The following is an 18,070-nucleotide window of genomic DNA, read 5'->3' as shown; positions in this document are numbered from 1 at the left end:
CAGTTCTAAGAGCTGTATCAATATTTAGAGGAGGTGGCAGGTGAATTAAGACCAAGAGGTGCAGTAAGAAGACTTCCGGGCTTGGGAGAAAATGGTTGAGCACTAGCTGTTAATTCTGTTAATATAGCAAACATATTCATGCTAAAGGATGCCAAGAGCAAGTATCTGTGGCAGCATGCTCAAGTGAGAGGGCTGTTTGATGAAAAAAAGAACATCTACAATGTCTATTAAGTCTGCCTGGTTTAAGGGGTTATATGATACATGTGTATCTGTGGGCAGATTGCTTCTCTTCTTCTGTAAATTTCTAGTCAGTTGCTCACTTCTAACAGCAAACCTGCAGGTGCTCTTGTTCCAGATTGTCTCAAGTTCATTTTGTCCCTTACTGGTCAATCCTGGCAGTACGCCTTTGACCATCGAATGGAATTCAGAATCAGGAACATGAAATTGTATTGATTTCTGTGTTGTAATAGTTTGCTCTACAGGTTAGTTCCAGTGGGAGGGCTGGAATCAAAATCTGGGAACTTCTCTTATCACAATGCAAGTATGGAACCTAGAAGAATCTAGCCAGTGTCTTAATTAAACGGGCTTTTATTAAATAAGTATTTACTAAACTTTAAAAATGAAAGCATGCAGAACTGTGACTGAAACCCTGTTTTTTGTTTGTTTGTTATGAGCTAGGAGTTGATTTAGTAATGTCAGACTATAGAGTAGATATGGTTTGCCAAAAATAACTTACCTATGAAAGCAGGTCCCCATTGTTCATATGATACAAGTTTTGTCCAGATGCTGGCTAATGCTGTTGTGGTATTCCATGTTGGTTCTGTGAGTTATCAGACTGTAAGTTCATTGTAACTTAGGACAAAACAAGTGTTCTTTTACTGTGCTCTTAAATACTATCCTACCTGAGCTGACTAGCTGGTTGTGGCTGTTACTTTCAAAACACATGCTTTTGACAAACTGAACACTTGCTGGATCAGAAAAAAAAATAATATAAAAATCTTTGTATTTGCTGTCTGCTGAAGCTGATCTGGTATGCCACAGTCAGGCTGACCTTCTGGGAAATCTCACAGTTTATTCAATTGTAATCAATAATTTTAACTGATAACTAGCACAATAACCTTTGTATTCTGAGCTATGTACAAGTTAAATGTAAATCTGCAATTGACTTTCCACAAAACTTGCAATGAGAAGAGTAGTGTTTTCATTTGGGTGCTCTAGCTTTTTTCTGCCAGTGATGTTGCTTGACGTCATATGCTATAGGAAATTCTGAATAAATACATTCTTACAGGTGAACTTAACAAAAGATATATACTTGTTTACCAGTGCACACTCCTTAGTAGCACACACCAAACTCACAAAGTCCCATTGCTTTTTAGCTATGTTTTGTAACCATAACAGCATCTGGACTAAAAAAATGTATGAAGTGGTCCATAGTTGCAGTGCTTCATAAAAAATTCAGAGCCAACTCTCATGCACTAAATGTATTGAGTAGCTGTGGTCCTTTTTTTCATCAGTGTCAGTTTACTAGAATGTAATAATCTACAGTAAGAGACAAGTGTCCTTCCTTCCCTTCCCTTCCCTTCCCTTCCCTTCCCTTCCCTTCCCTTCCCTTCCCTTCCCTTCCCTTCCCTTCCCTTCCCTTCCCTTCCCTTCCCTTCCCTTCCCTTCCCTTCCCTTCCCTTCCCTTCCCTTCCCTTCCCTTCCCTTCCCTTCCCTTCCCTTCCCTTCCCTTCCCTTCCCTTCCCTTCCCTTCCCTTCCCTTCCCTTCCCTTCCCTTCCCTTCCCTTCCCTTCCCTTCCCTTCCCTTCCCTTCCCTTCCCTTCCCTTCCCTTCCCTTCCCTTCCCTTCCCTTCCCTTCCCTTCCCTTCCCTTCCTCTGCCCATTTTGGATATGCATTTACCAAATGTTCATCCCAACATTATCAACAAGAGAAGAAAATTATTGTATTGTCTTTCTGTTTCACACTTGGGAGAAGAAATAAAAAGTCATTCCTTCTTAGTTACTTTTACTTTTTTGTTTTGTTACTGCATTATTCTCTGCCAAGTTATGTCCATTCATGCTAGAGAAGAATTCAGTCCAGTGTTTATTTCCAAATAACTTGGATCAGTATGAGGTAAATGAGCTCTTCCTCTGTCATTGTCAACTGCCCAACAGCTATCTATATAATCGCCAAATTTTAAATAGTTGGCCAAATAGCTTCTAATTGTTAGGAGCCCCCCAGACACTCTACCACATGCATTGACAAATTGTGCTCCCTCATTGGATTCTGAAATAACAACTTATGGAATGGATGCAGTATGACCACTTCATTTTTTAATTCAAGGTCCTTAATTTTCAATTTGGTTATACAATGTGATGTCTCACCAGATTTCATTTGTTTTGCCTGGTTTGCAGTGAACATGAAGATATAGATAATTCCAGAACCTGTGATTTGTACAATTCCCTATCATTTTCCTGTTTGCTAGTGCCCCAAGATACAAGCATATTCCATCAAGAAAAGAACAATCCTACTGACAGGAGCCTAGACAGAGCAAAAAGCAGTTTTGCTTCTGTTACAAACAGACTTCATTCCAAACAAAAAATCTCAGCATTGATTATATGTATCAGAGTCATAGGACGGCTTGATTTGGGAGGGACCTTAAAGATCATCTTGTTCCACCCCCCCGTACCATGGGCAAGGATGCCACCCTCTAGATCAGGTTGCCCAGGACCTCATCCAACTTGGTCTTGAACACCTCCAGGGATGGGGCATCCACAGTTTCTCTGGTCAACCTGCTCCAGTGCCTCACCACCCTCTGAGTGAGGAATTTCTTCCTAACCTCTAATCTAAATCTACCCTCTTTCAGTTAAAAACATTCCCTCGTCCTGTCTCAGTCCCCCTGACTGAGAAAAAAGTTGCTCTCCATCTTTTTTATAAGCCCCCTTTAAGTATTGAAAAAGACACAATGAGTTCTCCCAAGAGCCTTCTCTTCTTTAGGCTGAACAGCCCCAGCTCTCTCAGCCTTTCTTCATAGGAGAGGTGCTTCAGCCCTCTGATCAACTTTGTGGCCCTCCTCTGGACCCGTTCTAACAGATCTACATCCTTCATGTGCTGGGGGCCCCAAACCCCCTCACAAGGGCAGAGTAGAGGGCGACAATCACCTCCCTCGACCTGCTGGTCACTCCTCTGTTGATGCAGCCCAGGACACAGTTGGCTTTCTGGGCTGTAAGCTCACACTTCTGGCTCATGTTGAGCTTTTCATCCACCAGAACTCCCAGGTCTTTCTCCGCAGGGCTGCTTTCATTAAGTTCTTCTCCCAGTCTGTACTCATGAACAGTGATGCTGTTTTGCTGTGTGCAAGAAATTAGATGAGAAGAGCAACTCCTTACTTCCACATGCTTAGGATGCAACAAAGTATGTCCCTTGTGCTTTGGGCTCTTTCATCAAGACTTTGAAACTGGACCCGTGGGATGCTTGTCAAAAAGGAGCTAGTACAAAGTAGGCAGGTTCTCACCCTGCCTGTTATTTCCTCAAAGGACAATACTTTAAATCAATCGTTGTCATGAATATAAATCTTGAATTTTCTATTGTATTTCCATGCTACTCTTTAAGGCATTTAGTAAATTAAGAAACTTACCAGTTAGTACAAAGCAGTACTTTGACTGTCATTGAAACACTGAGAGACAAAATATCACTTTACAAAGTTTTCAGCATTAGATTATTTAATATTTTATTTAATGAATGTCACAAATAGGAAAAGCTTTTCCCTCCCAGTGCCTGCTTGAGTGAAGGGATAGGGTCATTTTAACAGCAAGCAAGTGGAATTTTAAAAATAAATTGATAAGTAAATTTCTTTAATGTCTAGGAATCATCAGTCTGCAATTTGTAACATGGAGGTGAAGTGGGAGAGAAAAAGAAGCAGGGAGTGCTTCTTAAGGGGTAGAGTGAAATGCACCACAGAACTGGTATGCATTATGCTGTATCTTTGATCTGACTTTGATTATAAAAGAAAAAAAAGTCATCTAAGCATATGGAAGGTACAAAAGCTATGAATTCTACTATGCTGATTCATTTTGTCTCTAATGCAAGACTATTGCATCTAGAGTTCATGTTAAATCAAGCAATGGTATGATAATCTAAGACTGCTGCCTTTATTGGAAAAGAACTGAAAAGGAATAAATGTTAGAGGATTGGAATTAAGTTCCATTTTTAGACTAGACTTGAACAGTAAAATGGAAATATAACTTGATAAGCATATTTATCGCCATTTTTATTGTATTCAGGTCAATGAACTCAAAAGGCAACAATCATAGGAAAACAGAGACAAGAGACTTCATAAAATCATAAAATTACTTCATATCTCTTGTGTTTTATCTCAGTGCAGGATTAGTTTATGCCTGTGTCATTTCTGCATTAAAAATCAAAGCAACGACAAAACAAACAGACAAACAAATAAACAAACACCAAAACCCAACAACCCAGTACAGTGTTTGATGATGAAAATAGAGCATGAAGAATTATTTAAAAGTATCAGAATGCTTAGATGTCCTTTTTGACAAGAGAATGAAGGAAAAGACACTTCTAGCCACAGAGGATTTTTGGAAATATCTAATTAGCCAAAGTTGTTTTAAATGAATAGTTTGCACTGATGCTCTCTAAACAAAACAAGCAACAAACAACTTACTCTTCTCCTTTGATCCATCCAATCTTGTCTCCTCTCATCTTCAGTGCCAGGGAAAGTTATCTAGCAGATCATCTTGAGTGCCATCATGTGGCACATACAGGACAACCAAGTGATCAGGCCCAGTCAGCATGGGTTTATGAAAGGCAGGTCCTGCTTGACGAACTTGATCGCTTTCTATGACAAGATGATGTACTTAGTGGATGAGGGAAGGGCTGTGGATGTTGCCTTCAGTAAAACTTTTGACTCTGTTTCCCAAGCATTCTTCTGGAGAAATGGACTGCTCATAGCTTGGATGAGTGTATGCTTCACTGCGTAAAAAACTGGCTGGGTGGTCAGGCCCAAAGAGTTGTGGTGAATGGAGTTTAATCCAGAAAAGGCTGGTCACTAGTGGTGTCCCCCAGGGCTCAGTACTGGGGACAGTTCTCTTTATATCAGTAATCTGGACGAGGATATCCAGTGCAGTAAGACACAAGTGTTGATCTGTTCGAAGGTAGGAGGGCTCTCCAGAGAGATCTGGATAGGCTGGATGGATGGGCTGAGGCCAACTGTATGAAGTTCAACAAGGCCAAGTGTGGGGTCCAACCCTTGGAGCACAACCCCATGCAATGCTACAGGCTGAGGGAAGAGTGGCTGGAAAGCTGCCTGGTGGAAAGGGACCTGGGGATATTGGTCAATAGCTGACTGAATATGAGCCAGCAGGGTGCTCAGGTGGCCAAGAAAGCCACCATGATGAAAAGCCAGATGTCTTTTCCAACCTAAATGATACTGTGATTCTGTGATTCTTCTAGAATCTGACACCTCTTTCTCACATTTCTTCTACACCTCCTATAAAAAGCACTGGAAATGAGCTGAAAGAATCTACTTTCTAATACAAAACTGACTTCTGACCAGTCAATGCTGTATATTTAAGCCATGAATAGAGAATTGCGTGATGAGGTGACTGAATGCACTGTATTTATTTCCTTCCTCTCTACTCTAATCCTGTAAGGAACTGTCTTTGCTGTCAGAGTCTCATATATTTGAGGCATACCTAGGTCACATTCCTTCACAAGAAAAAGTAAATCATAATGTAGCCTGAGCCAGTGTCAGTAGGAAACTGCCTCTGTGAAAAAAAGAAACCCTTAATTCAAATTAGTGTGCTTAAGAAAAAGCACTGTTTTTTTTTATTATTTTTTTATTTCTATGGTTTGGTCAGTAGTAAGAAACAGAAATATTTACCCATCAAGTTGCCTTGAATGTCTTCATGTTTTCTGATGGCTCTTCCAGTGATATTTTGCTTTGTAAACAAAGAATGTGTTCCTAAAACTCAAACAATGTTATCATGTATATAGTTGATAAGTGATGAAACAGTGTATGACAGCAGAAACGCAGCATCTGCATCTCAAAAGAAAAGGTCAATTGCTGTGCATACAACTGAACATAAGTATTACACAGTTCAAGTAACGTGCAATTTGACTGAATAACAGATTATTAAAGAGAAGAAAAAAGTTTAACAGATCTAGGGATGTTCAGAACATCAAATACTAAAACAACAGATCTCTAGCATAGGGATAAAAACAAATCTGAACAGAATTAGGATTTAGAAATACTGGGATGGCTACAATGACATCTACCAAAAAAAGCTGGCTTTGGTCTGTAGAAGCTTTAGCAGTGTTGTGGTTTAACCCGGCTGGCAGCTAAGTACCACACAGCCGTTCACTCACCCTCCCCCCTCCCTCTCTGGGATGAACCGCTAGCTGAGTACCAATCTGCTAGGAGAACTGCTATCTAGTTGAGTACCAATCTCTCAAATGACATGAGCTTTGCTCGGAAAAAGTCCTCAGTGCAGAACAGTGAAATGAAGCTATCAGTACTTGAGTACTTTTTTGTTCAAGTGCTTCTATATGATGGACACTTGAATGCAGTCAGTGGTATCTGGGTGCATCACAAGTGTGTATTTACTTTTAAACTACTGATAGAATAGCTACTTTAGATTGGCAAAGGAAATACATCTGTGAATAGACTGTGTGCAGAAAAGTTACTAGAGATAATATTTCCAAAAAGTGTTCTTGCACTGCTATTCAATGAGAGTTGTATGCCTCCAAAATGTCATATTATCTTCCTGATTCCTTTTCTCCTTCTCTCATGAAAGAGGCACTCTCCCTCTTAGCCTCAATGAAGGCTTTGTTTTTGTCTTCAACATTCATTACAAACTTTCTGGTGATTAGCATGAAAAATACTAACACAAAGAAGATTTTTCTTCTCAGACTGCAATAAGACTGGGAATGCTGCTTACTGGCAGATAGAGCTGAGAGTCTATTGAAAGAATTTGGATAAATTGACTAGCTTTTTCCTCTACAGAGCCCGTTGTGTGTGTCGCACCAATAATGCTTTTAAAAAAGGTTATTCTGATACTATGTGCAAGATTTGAGGACTTGTCTCTTGGAAGCTTAGGTCTGTTGTATGGCATACGTTTTCTTCTCACCACACAGGAGAAACATGGAGGCAGGTTTGGTGTGTGTCCAAGGCCACACTGCATCAGCGATAGTGCTCAATAATGTTGTTGTAGTTTATGAACAGTCCAAGAAGAGGAGAGGACCAGTTTAACATTGTCATACTTGATATTACAATCTGTCACACCAATATTCAGTTTGGGATTACATGTTCAAAGATCAAGGGGACCTAATTTGGCAGATAGCAAACTGCTAAACTCCCTGCCCCTGGTAATTCATAGAAACTTGGCAGAGAAACACACAGGCACAGTTATCATATAGGGACTCCCTCAGAAGTCCAAAAAATGTCCAAAAAACAAAAAATGTTTCTCAAAAGCAGTTTCTAATAATAAGATAAATAACATGGGTGACTGTTATCAGAGTCTATACTCATGTGCTATGATGTTTAATTATCTGCAAATATAGGTTACGCAGATAATAAAGACAGACAATGGTAAGAGGCTTTCTTTTTAAATTCTGACACACTTGATTCAGCCTCAAAAACAACTATGCCTTTTGATGGTAAACAATTGGTCATGAAAATATTGCCTGAAATGAACTTACAAACATGGTAAAACATGGGCAGTTTAGGAAAAAATAAGGGCTATCTAGGCAAGGGTTCTATGTCCATCTGATGCATCTATTATAAAATGTAGAAACTGTTCATAGCAGAATATAATGATCCATTTTCCATGTGCATGCATAGGTGGAGAGAGGATCAGTGTGACCAAAAACACTGGAGGAAGCAGATATGCCTTCAGTAAAGTGATTGAACGTCAAGAACAGTAAACAATGAGAACATGGAAATAGGTAGAAAGTCAGTATTCTGAAAGTCTTAGAAGCAGATGACTAGAAGCATATATTCAATGCAGTTGATCAGATGGCTGAAAAATGGGAGAAACATCTCAAAATAGGAGCAGGGAAGACAGGAGCTTTTTGCCTTTGGATACTTCTCTTATTTCTATGTTCTTTCTAGACTAAATGCAGAATGAATAAGCTCTTCCAAACACTACCTCTGCAGCACCATCTGTTTGGCAAAAAAAGCCTGTAAACATTCACAGGGAATGTAACCATTTAGGCTCAACTTCTAATGGCAGTTGTTGAAATCAAATTAAAGAAATGCTAATTTATTATTATTATTATTATTATTATTGTTATTATTGTTATTATTGTTATTATTTTATTTGTGTGTGTGTGTATGTTTTCCCTGATACCTTCCCTCTCAACTAGAGTTCAGGACTCTCAGAAAGAAAAGTTGGGTTTACACCCATCATTGCAGATGCTTTTGGGTAATTTAGCAGGGAAGGCTAGGCATGTATTTTGTCAGAGATCCAGGAAATATTTTCTAAATTATATCACAGAAGAATGAAAACCTTCCTTGAGCTGTATGGTCTAAGAGAAAGGAGGTTATATAGGGCGTAATTTTTCTGTTCTCTAATGGAAACTATTGTCTGACTTTGCTACAGCCATAGTTTTCTAACCATTAGAAGTAATTTGTCCAGATTAATGCTCTCTGTTCAATTCATATAAAGTGACAATTTCATAACACTGCTGTCTTTATCAGTAGTCAAAATAACCCCTGGTAAACCCCAGGAGGCAAAAATGCTTGTCGCGTTTAGCTGTTGAGGGTGGATGCTGCTGCTTCATGAAGAATAAAGTAATTGTTTTAAGGAAAAAGAAACATCATAAAATTACTGGGTCTATCAGAATTCTTTGTCTTTCATCAGATGTATTATTCCGTCATAGCTTGGCTTTTATTTTTATGTTTATCACAATGCCTTTTTTGTGTCTCTGATAATACGGGAGTGCTGTGAGTCTTCCCTAAGAAGATACTACAAAGTGTTTTTTTTTAAAAAAAGAAATTCACCTATTTTTTTTTTTTGTGGGTTGAATTCAGGGAATATTGCTGATTGCAAAGATGCACATAAATTCATGGATATTTTCTACTGCAACTTCATGTTGAAAATGCCAACTTCTATAAGACCATAAAAAGTTTTTTAAAATTACTTTGCATGTTGTTCCCTGTATAGCCAGTACAGTTGTTCTCATTAGCTTTCTTTGTATTGCATGTGTAGCTGTTTGAACTAGCTATAGCTAAGGAAGTTCATGTAGTTAGGAAAGTTTTAACACTTTACTATCTTTTCTCCCTTTCTCCCTTAGGTATGGTAACATATGCTCCCAGTTCAGCCTTGCAATCCATTTAGACCACAAACAGCTATCATTCTCTAAGTCAATCAACCATCTTGCCTTTGAATAATTAGTCTGCTAAGTCTGAATGCTAAAAGCAGTCTTTGATTTTAATTAGTGTTATTTCACGTGTAATTCAGCATTGTTTTGACTTCTTTTTCCTGAGGCTGGTCATATAAAGATATTTTTAATGCCTTTATTCAGTAGAGGAAAATGTCTTTAAACATGTTAATAGTGCGTAAGATTTCTCTGAAATATTATTTCCCATCCAGAAGCTACCTTTTTGCACTCTCCCCGTGGAAAAAAAAAAAAAAAGTGCTAAAACAGCTGTAACAACATTTAGAGTTTTTTAGAGGTTTTTACCTGGCTTTACTGGTTATTGCTTACAGTTGATGTGGGTTAACCTTCTGTGCATGCTGTCTATTTCCAGAAATTTATAGCTTACAGGATAACACTAGGATATCACTATGATTGAGGGCTAATATGGCTTATCAGTCACAGTATTGGATTTAGGATTTACATTCAAGGGTTTAGCATTTTGTGGTTTGCTAAACTAAATTATAAGTTCCTGAAAGATTTGACACTTGAACTCCAAACCTTAAGTAGGACTTGTAATATTCCATCCAGGGTTCACCTCTCTGTGGTCTGATTCAAGAAGTGTTTTAGGTAGCTTCCTTACATGCACTGAAACTTCTGAGGAAATTGCTAAGTTATGAAAGCAAGCTGTGAGGAAATATATACTGTACAGCCATGTGAGATAGCAAAAGTGCATATGTGAGCCTGAAATGGGACTAGGTAGTACCTGCAAAATGACAACATAATTTGTAATGTAAAAGAGAAACAAGAATCTCAATGCTGAAAAAAGAATGTTAGAACTTACCATCGCCTCATTGTCTGTTCAGGGTCAAGGCTGAAGTCACTTTTGACGCACAGCTTCCACTTAGCATACTTTTATACTCTTAACTCAAGTAGTGGAGATATCCATCTAGCACTTGGCCTGCACAGTGTTAGTGCCAATACCCATTAAAGAAAAAAAAAAAAATGAAAAGAAGGACAACAATTTCTCTGCATAGGAGATACTGCTTTAGTCAACAGTACAGGGATCTAGTGTGAAGCACCTGTTTTAGAATCAAGTTACAGTCAGGTATTTTTAGGCTAGTACTTAGGAAATTAGGGTCTAGACCACAAAGGAGAAAAGTAACAACAGTTCAAGTGGGAGACAGGTAAAGCATTATACCCTGATACCTGCCTAATACCTCAAAGCATCAGAACAACTAGCCTGGAAGCATAGCCCCTTCCTGACTTCAGCAGCATCCCTCAGTTACTACTCCATCACTGCTCTTATAGACTTCACATCTCCTTTTGAACTGCCTCTTCCATTACATTAATTCACTTCCTTACCCTTTCCATCATCTTCCAAACAGTTCCAAACTGACAGCCACCTATTACCGTCTTGAGACACAGCCATTGTTTTACCACCCATCCTGACTTCTCTGAGATATTCTTAAACCACATGATACCTTCAAACTTTCAACACATCTTCCCTTAGAATCCCAGGTAAACCATCACAGTCCCCTCATCTTCAAAACTCTCACAAAAGACGTTTTTTATTTCTGTAGCTCTGCATGGCCGAGAGCAGCTGGGCAGACAGACTACTGAGCAGTCTGCACCAAGCCCAATATCGTGCCATAGCAAGCTGTAGGACAGCTCCTCCCCACCAGGCGACCCCAATGCCCTCCAGGCAAGGCAGTTCCTGGCACTCTGTGAACCATGGTGTAAATAAGAAAGGAAAGAGCAAGGAGGGTTTGAGAGAGGAAAGCTAACTGCCATTAGTACTGACATCTCTAAAGGCTGAGGATATAGTGGCTAAGCATTGTTTATATGAAGGTCTGAAGGGGTATAATGCAAAAGGATTAGTAAAATACCATGGTTGAACTCAAGGGTTCTCCTCAGGCCTGCAACTGGGCTTTTGATATGGTGTCCTTGTACTGAACTCAAGCACATCAGTGTGAGGAGAGTTCTGTGTGTTGGCAAGAGAGGGGTGAGTAGGGCTGGTCTGGGAGAAATACATGTAGAGGTGAATGAGAGATGGGTCTGAAGCAATAAGGGGTGTGGACTTTTCAACACTGATGAGGTTTTCATCCCTGATTCAGGGAAGGTTCAGGCTGGATATTAGGAAAAGATCTTCACTGAGAGGGTGGTCAGGTACAGGCTCTCCAGAGAAGTGGTCATAGCACCAAGCCTGCCAGAGTTCAAGAAGTGTTTGGACAATGTGCTCAAAAATATGATATAATTTTTGAGTGGTCCTACGTGGAGCCAAGAGTTGGACTCAATGATCCTTGTGGTCGCCTTCTGACTGAGGATATTTTATGTGTCCACTGGAGTCCCCTGCAATGACTTTTAAGATGATGCTTCTTCTGGGGTCCCCCACAACTTCTGCGGTGTCAACAGTACATGTAGTACTTGAAGGCACTGTCACCCACATATACTTAGAACCCCTCTGGTAGATAACCCCCACCCTGACCTCCTGCTTGTGAACTTTCTCCACACGAGCGCTCTGCAGATTCCCCTCAAACCAGCCCCCAAAGCCCCATGTCACCAGAACCTGCCCCAAGGTCACCAACAACCTCTAAGGTCCCTGGACTGCAAAACCACCCCCAAACCTGAACCACTCCACTCTTACAGTACCAGAACTACTTGTAAAGCCTGCCTAACACCTCAAATGCCTCTGACACCACCTGAAAGACCTGCTACAACCCCCACCCCCACCACCCAAATCCTTGCATAAAATCTTTAAGCCCACTGCCAAACAGTGCTCCAGTAGTCGTAGCAACTACAAACCAGCCGTGTTCCTATTCCCAAGCCTCCATGACGCCAGGTGTCTCTTTATCTCCCTTCACTGTCTGGAGTTGGCCTGGTGACTACATAGTACTGTGCACCTTTGCTCCCATGCCACAGGATAACAGGATGGATGACCGGACACTGCTGGAACTGGGGCAGAGGCCATTCAGAGGCCAAGCAGAGGACAGATCACTCCCTGGGGACCACCAGCATTTCCTTTTCCCGTTGCAGTAAGACAAGCAGAGGATAGCCCTTGCCTTACTTTTTTTTTTTATTTTTTTTTGTCAGTTAGTGCTGATGCAGTGACATTACATCAAGGTAAAAGGGAAGACTCAGCCAGATGACTTCTAACCTGTTTGGCTCCCACATCAGCCCTGCTGGAGGCTGATGCACCTCCCACCAGCTTCAAACTGTGCTGGGGTCCTCCTTGCTGCCTACAAGACTGCATCATATATGAGTTGGGATTAGCCAGAGGGTAAGTCTTCTGAGGCAGTGTTAGTGACCGAAGGAACAGTGTTACTGGTTGTCAAAATCAATTCACTCTTTGTCCGCAGGTACCACTTCCCTTAAGAAGAGACTGGTTGGTGGAACTGAGAGAACCCCAAAAATTAAGAGAATTCTTCACAGTGCAGATGAATTACTACTCACAGGTAGGTTTGGTGGCAGTACAGCTTAGTGCAATCTTAGGGACTGATTCTTGCATAGGACCTAATATGAATGGTGGCCTAAACCAAGCCTACAAAGAACAATTGAAAGGCATTTCTAACGTGTGTACCACAGTCTTCTGATTAAGGTCTCGACAGTAATAATTCCCTGTGCCACCAAGTTTTCAGCTCTGTGTTCTGATCTGAGATCTTGTTTTACTACAGTGTTGGTATGACAGTCAGACATCTGAAGTCTGACAGGCAGACAAGCTGACAGCTGTGCAAGTTCCTAGCTGGGCTCTAGTCTAGCAGTAGAACAGAAGCATAGACAGGTAAGATCATAGTTTTTTCATTTCAGATAACATAATCAAATGCTTTCCTGGGGAAAAAAAAAAAAGAAGAAAAAAAAAAAGCCGATGGGGAGGAAGCTGACAGTTACTGTCAGTGATTTACCACATCAAGATCAGCAGCCAATCTTTCCTCAGGCAGATGAACTCTGCTCTACTAAGGACTCTTAGTAGAGTATCTAAGAGTATCTAAGGATACCACATGGTCAGGGGACGGGACTGGCATTGAGCCCTGTGGCAGAGTCACTCCCACATGTTGTTTATGTGCATTCATTAAACAATTGCTTTATTCTTCTAACTCATAGCCATGGTTCCTGCAGTCCCTTTGCACCTTATTGAAAAGTGTGCTCCTTAGCTATGCGGATTGCTTCTGGGATGGGGAGAGGAAGAGTCCAAGCTTACAAACACATAGGCAAAGATGCATGCAGGGACATGTTGTGTTCTGCTACTGGGCTTTTGAGTAGACATGTTGCCCCACTCACCCATTCAGGACCATTACAGTTTTCTGTTGACTCCTGCAAAACCCTTTATTGTGTCCCTCAGTCCTCCCCTGGTTCTATAGCATCTTTTCACCCCTGTTGTATCCTGAGGACCTCTCCCGGAATTTCATTATGACAGGATTGCTCCACACATAACTCAAGTAGTGCTGCCATGATCGCTACTGCTTCCCCATGCCCAAAATACAGAACTGCAGCACCCAGCTCTGCTCATGCACAGTAGCAGTGCTGCACTCTGCAGCATGGCGGCACTAAGAAAGCATTTCATTTCAGCATCAGTGTTAGTGGCACCAGGTAAGTGTTGGGACCACCAGTGCGGCTAGCGAGACCTTTTGGTGGTGACGGGCTCAGGGGTGTCTCCTGACTGCCCCAGGATGATGTGATGGAGAGGCACCGGGGGACTGCAGGGCACAGGGTGCTGGGTGTGGGCAGGGCTTGTGGGGTAGGGGTAGCCACTGCTGGGGTCTTTCCCATGGGCTTGTGCAGCCCTGGGTGGCCATGCACACAGAGAGCCAGGAGCCCCAGAGCAGCGTGGGTGTACAGTGGCCTGTGGGCTGGGTCTGCCAGGCACACTTGCCTGGGAAAACTCTGACAGGTTCCCTGTCAATTGAAGTTGGGGCAGCCCCAGGGAATTAGTGGAGAACTGGCAGAGGGGAGGATGGGAAGAAGATAATAGTCTCTTCCACTCCCCCAACAATTACAGATGCTGAATGCCTCCCCAGCTCCTCAGGGCTTCCATGGAGACTCCCGCAACACTGGTTGCCCTGCATGGCTGCCTCTAGCTCCAGGACCAACCTTGAAGCAGGTTTGAGTCAATTCGGGGAAGAACAGTATAGAAACTCATACAGAAGGAAGGGTGCTAGCCTAAAATAGATTTGGATAATACCTGTTGATAACAGTTGTGTGTTCTCTTCCTCTCTCAGGGCTAGCAGTGAGGGCTAAGTTATACTGTCCTCTGCTGTGGATGTCACCGACTCCATCTGGCTTAGATTTGCAGGATTTTGCCTCCCTGTTGTAGTGGCATGAGTGAAACAGAATCACAGAATCACAGAATTGAAGGGGTTGGAAGGGACCTCGAAAGATCATTGGGTCCAACCCCCCTGCCAAAGCAGGTTCCTTAGAGCAGGCTGCCCAGGTAGGCATCCAGACAGGCCTTGAATATCTCCAGAGAAGGAGACCCCACAACCTCCCTGGGCATTCTGTTCCAGTGCTCCGTCACCCTCACTGTGAAGAAGTTCTTTTGCATGTTGGTGCGGAACTTCCTGTGCTTTATCTTGTGGCCATTAGCCCTTGTCCTATCCCCACAAACCACTGAAAAGAGGTTGGCCAAATCCCTCTGTCTCCCACACCTCAGGTACTTATACACATTGATGAGATCAAACGGCGAAGGTGGAGTCATTGCTCACTTTTGACAGGAACTGCTGTGGCTGAAAATAAGACCAGCAAAAAATAAGGCAGATGAAAACTGAAATGAAGTGGGTGTGGCTGGAAGCTGCCTCCACCTGCAGACAAGAAAGCTGTTGTCTGTGGGGGAAGAAGGATCCCTCTTAGCCGTCCTCAGCAGACTGGGTCACCGGCATGCATGGCATGATCTGTGTATGTCACTAAAAGTGCTGTATGGTTACATACTGAGTATGTGCGAGACACTAGTTAGCTATGAATTCTAATGTTATAAGAGTTATAAGATGCCAGTGCATTCTCTTAGGTGGATGACAGCCAAGCAACTGGATCTACAAAGGAGGAAGCCGGCAGTGAGACCAAGAAAGAAGCCTCTTCAACATCCACCGTCTCCCACTGTACCTATCCATCCATGCTTCTGGCTCCCTACTCCCCTCTCTTTCCCTTTTTCTTCCTCTATCACTGCTATCTGCATCTGTCTCATCTTCCCCTGCAAATCCCTCTGTCCTGCTGCCTGACCCATTGTTTCTTGCTATACCCACCTGTCTAGCTGGTGCTTCTCTTTTTCTCTCCTTACGCCTCTGTCCTGCTCCCTGGCCTTATTTTTCCTTCCTCCAGCCCTGCTCTACAGTCCGTGGTAACAGAAAGCAACAGGTCAGCATGGGACAGATGAGTGCTCATCCAATGCTGATTTCTGAGGTGAAATGGGGGGAAATGGGTGCATAGGGGCCATCAGACACGCAGCAGCCTCCCTCCAGGCACTGATGTGCATGAATAAACAGCTGCTTTGTTTATTGCACTCCTGACTGTGTTTGCAGTCCCTTTGCACAGAGTAAGTGGCTGTCACTATGTTCAGGGAAGCAGGTTAAATAGTGCATGTGTGGGTGTGGGAATGTATCAGGTGGTGGCCCAGCATTCCTGAAGGGTGGCAGCTGTTGGATGGGTCTGGAGGAGCCCCTGATGGAGGCAGAAGGGGATGGCCCCGCTGTGTAAAGGGGCTTTGGAGCTGTTCTCTGACAAAGGAGTAGTTGCCAGCTCTTGTGGACAGAGTCAGGGAGAAGGTGAGTGCGGTTGTGAAACATGGGATTAGAAATTAGAGAGTGATTGATTAAGAATGAATATGTAGGCAACACTCATTGCTTAATACGTGCTACATTTGCGATGTACTGTGCCTGTGCTGTGCTTAGGCCTCCAGATAACAGGAGCCCCTGAGACCCCCAAGAACCAGATCAAACCAACCTTATGGTTCGGACTGTGACCAGGGGCTCAGAGATAAGGAGGACTGTTCATAAAAGGACAAGATAAAGAATGTCAAACATGCAAGGCCTCGAGATAACAGGAGCCCCTCAGAGCCTGAGAACCGGACCAAACCAACCTTATGGCCCAGATTGTGACCAAGGGCTCAGAGAGCATGCACAAGGAGATGAGGTGAAAAGTTCAACCCTGATGAAGAGATCTTACTTCATCCTCACGACCCTCAGCACTCACCACCAGAAGGCACTGCGCAAGCGCAGACGGGAGGAGTTTATGGAAATGACTTCTTGGAGCTAATTTTAATACTAAGCGGGGACAGGTCATGCATATGTATAGGCGTACTGGGAAACTTCATGCATATGTAACTCTTTATATAACCAAAGCAAGTTGCCGCGTTAGGGTGCGCACGACTTTGGTGGGACTACCCCCCATGCTGCCCAGTGCTGAATAAACATACCTACTTTACAATTTACTGATTGTAGAGTCCGTTTCTGCGAATCAGTTGTGCTTTCATGAGACTATTGGGGGTTGTGGAGATGGCACAGGAGGCGCTGGGTCCACCTGGGGGACAGCTGTGGGACCGGCTGAACTGAGGGAAGGCTGCGAAAGAGGTTGAGAAGCTACAGAGCGGGTTGTGCCAAGATGGACACAGAGGTAAGAGGTGTCACAGCAGGTTCTGCATGGATTCCACATCTGGTAGCAAGTAATGGAGTGTGTGGGGGTGTGTGCTGCTGTAGGGTCAGAAAATGTTGAGTCCTGCAGCATGCTGGGAGTTGTAGTCTTTGGGCACCAGGCTTCCAGCCAGCCACTGTAGTTTCCAGTGCATGCCATGAGTAGTTGTCGTTTGCTTTACTGCCAGTACGTAGCCACACACGGCAAGGGGTGATTTTTCTCCTCTGAGACAGGGGTGAGAGGTGCATCTCCCACCAGCTTGGTGTCTTTTTCTGCACAGTTCCCGTTGAAATCGTTAGAAGCAGATCGGGAACCAGATAAAGTGCTGCGTGGCACGCATGCGCAGTAGCTGTTACAAACTCCCTTCTGCCACCTTGTGATCAGAAGTCGCAAACACAACATCTAACTGCGCATAGCTCTGGCGGCACAGCACTCGCTGCTCCCTCTGGTGACCAAAACGCGGCACATGCAAGAGCCAGCACGGCGTGCATGGGCGGTCGCAGACCCAGAGGCAACACGCATCGTGCAGGCAAGAACAAAGGCAGAGCGGCGAGCATGCGCGGCACTGCCCGCGCTCAGGCATGCGCGGTAAGTGCCGGTACGTGAACATGGACGGTACTGCCGACAGTCGGGCTGCGCGGTTGTGCTGCCGCGAGAGTATACACAGCAGTGCCCCGCGAGCATGTGCAGTAGCGTCCCCTCATGATTGTGCGCAGCAGCGCCACTGCTCGGGCATGAGTGGGAGCATAGCTGGGAGGTTAACACGCAGTATGCTCCGTCTCCCCCTGTCGATTTCACAGGGCTCTCCAGTGTGCTCTAGCATCCCCCAGATGCATCCCAGTGCACTCTAAAGGCCCCCGGTGCTGGCCCCCCCCCCCCCCCCCCCGCCAGATGCCTGCTCTGCAGGCATCCCAGAGCCCTCCACTGCACTCTAGAGAGCACTAGAGCGTATGCTAGGGCTCCCCCAGAAGGCTGCCAGTGGCCCCATTGTGTTCTAAAGCCTCCTGCACATCTCACAGGTCTCTCCAGTCTACTGTAGCACCACTTAGAAGTCTCTCAGTGCACTCAGAAGCCTCCCAGGGCTCCCAAGTGTGC

At 43.5% G+C, this 18,070-nt stretch overlaps 1 protein-coding gene across 3 annotated transcripts in view; it reads left to right on the top strand.

Annotated features, from left to right (window-relative positions):
• Window positions 1-16,773, top strand: part of TSHB (thyroid stimulating hormone subunit beta) — a 152,238-nt gene extending 135,465 nt beyond the window's left edge. For all 3 annotated transcript variants that reach the window (XM_083812556.1, XM_083812557.1, XM_083812558.1), the window contains exons 8-11: window positions 12,452-12,638; window positions 12,718-12,813; window positions 13,033-13,139; window positions 13,773-16,773. The gene's annotated coding sequence lies outside the window, so the exon portion shown is untranslated. The remainder of the gene's footprint in view (window positions 1-12,451; window positions 12,639-12,717; window positions 12,814-13,032; window positions 13,140-13,772) is intronic.
• The last annotated feature ends 1,297 nt before the right edge of the window (window positions 16,774-18,070 follow it).

This window comes from Anser anser (assembly GCF_964211835.1).
Source record: "Anser anser genome assembly, chromosome: 27".
In the NCBI taxonomy this organism is placed as follows: domain Eukaryota; kingdom Metazoa; phylum Chordata; class Aves; order Anseriformes; family Anatidae; genus Anser; species Anser anser.
Note: the sequence above shows the minus strand (reverse complement) of the source record. Positions and strands in the feature narration are given on the sequence as shown.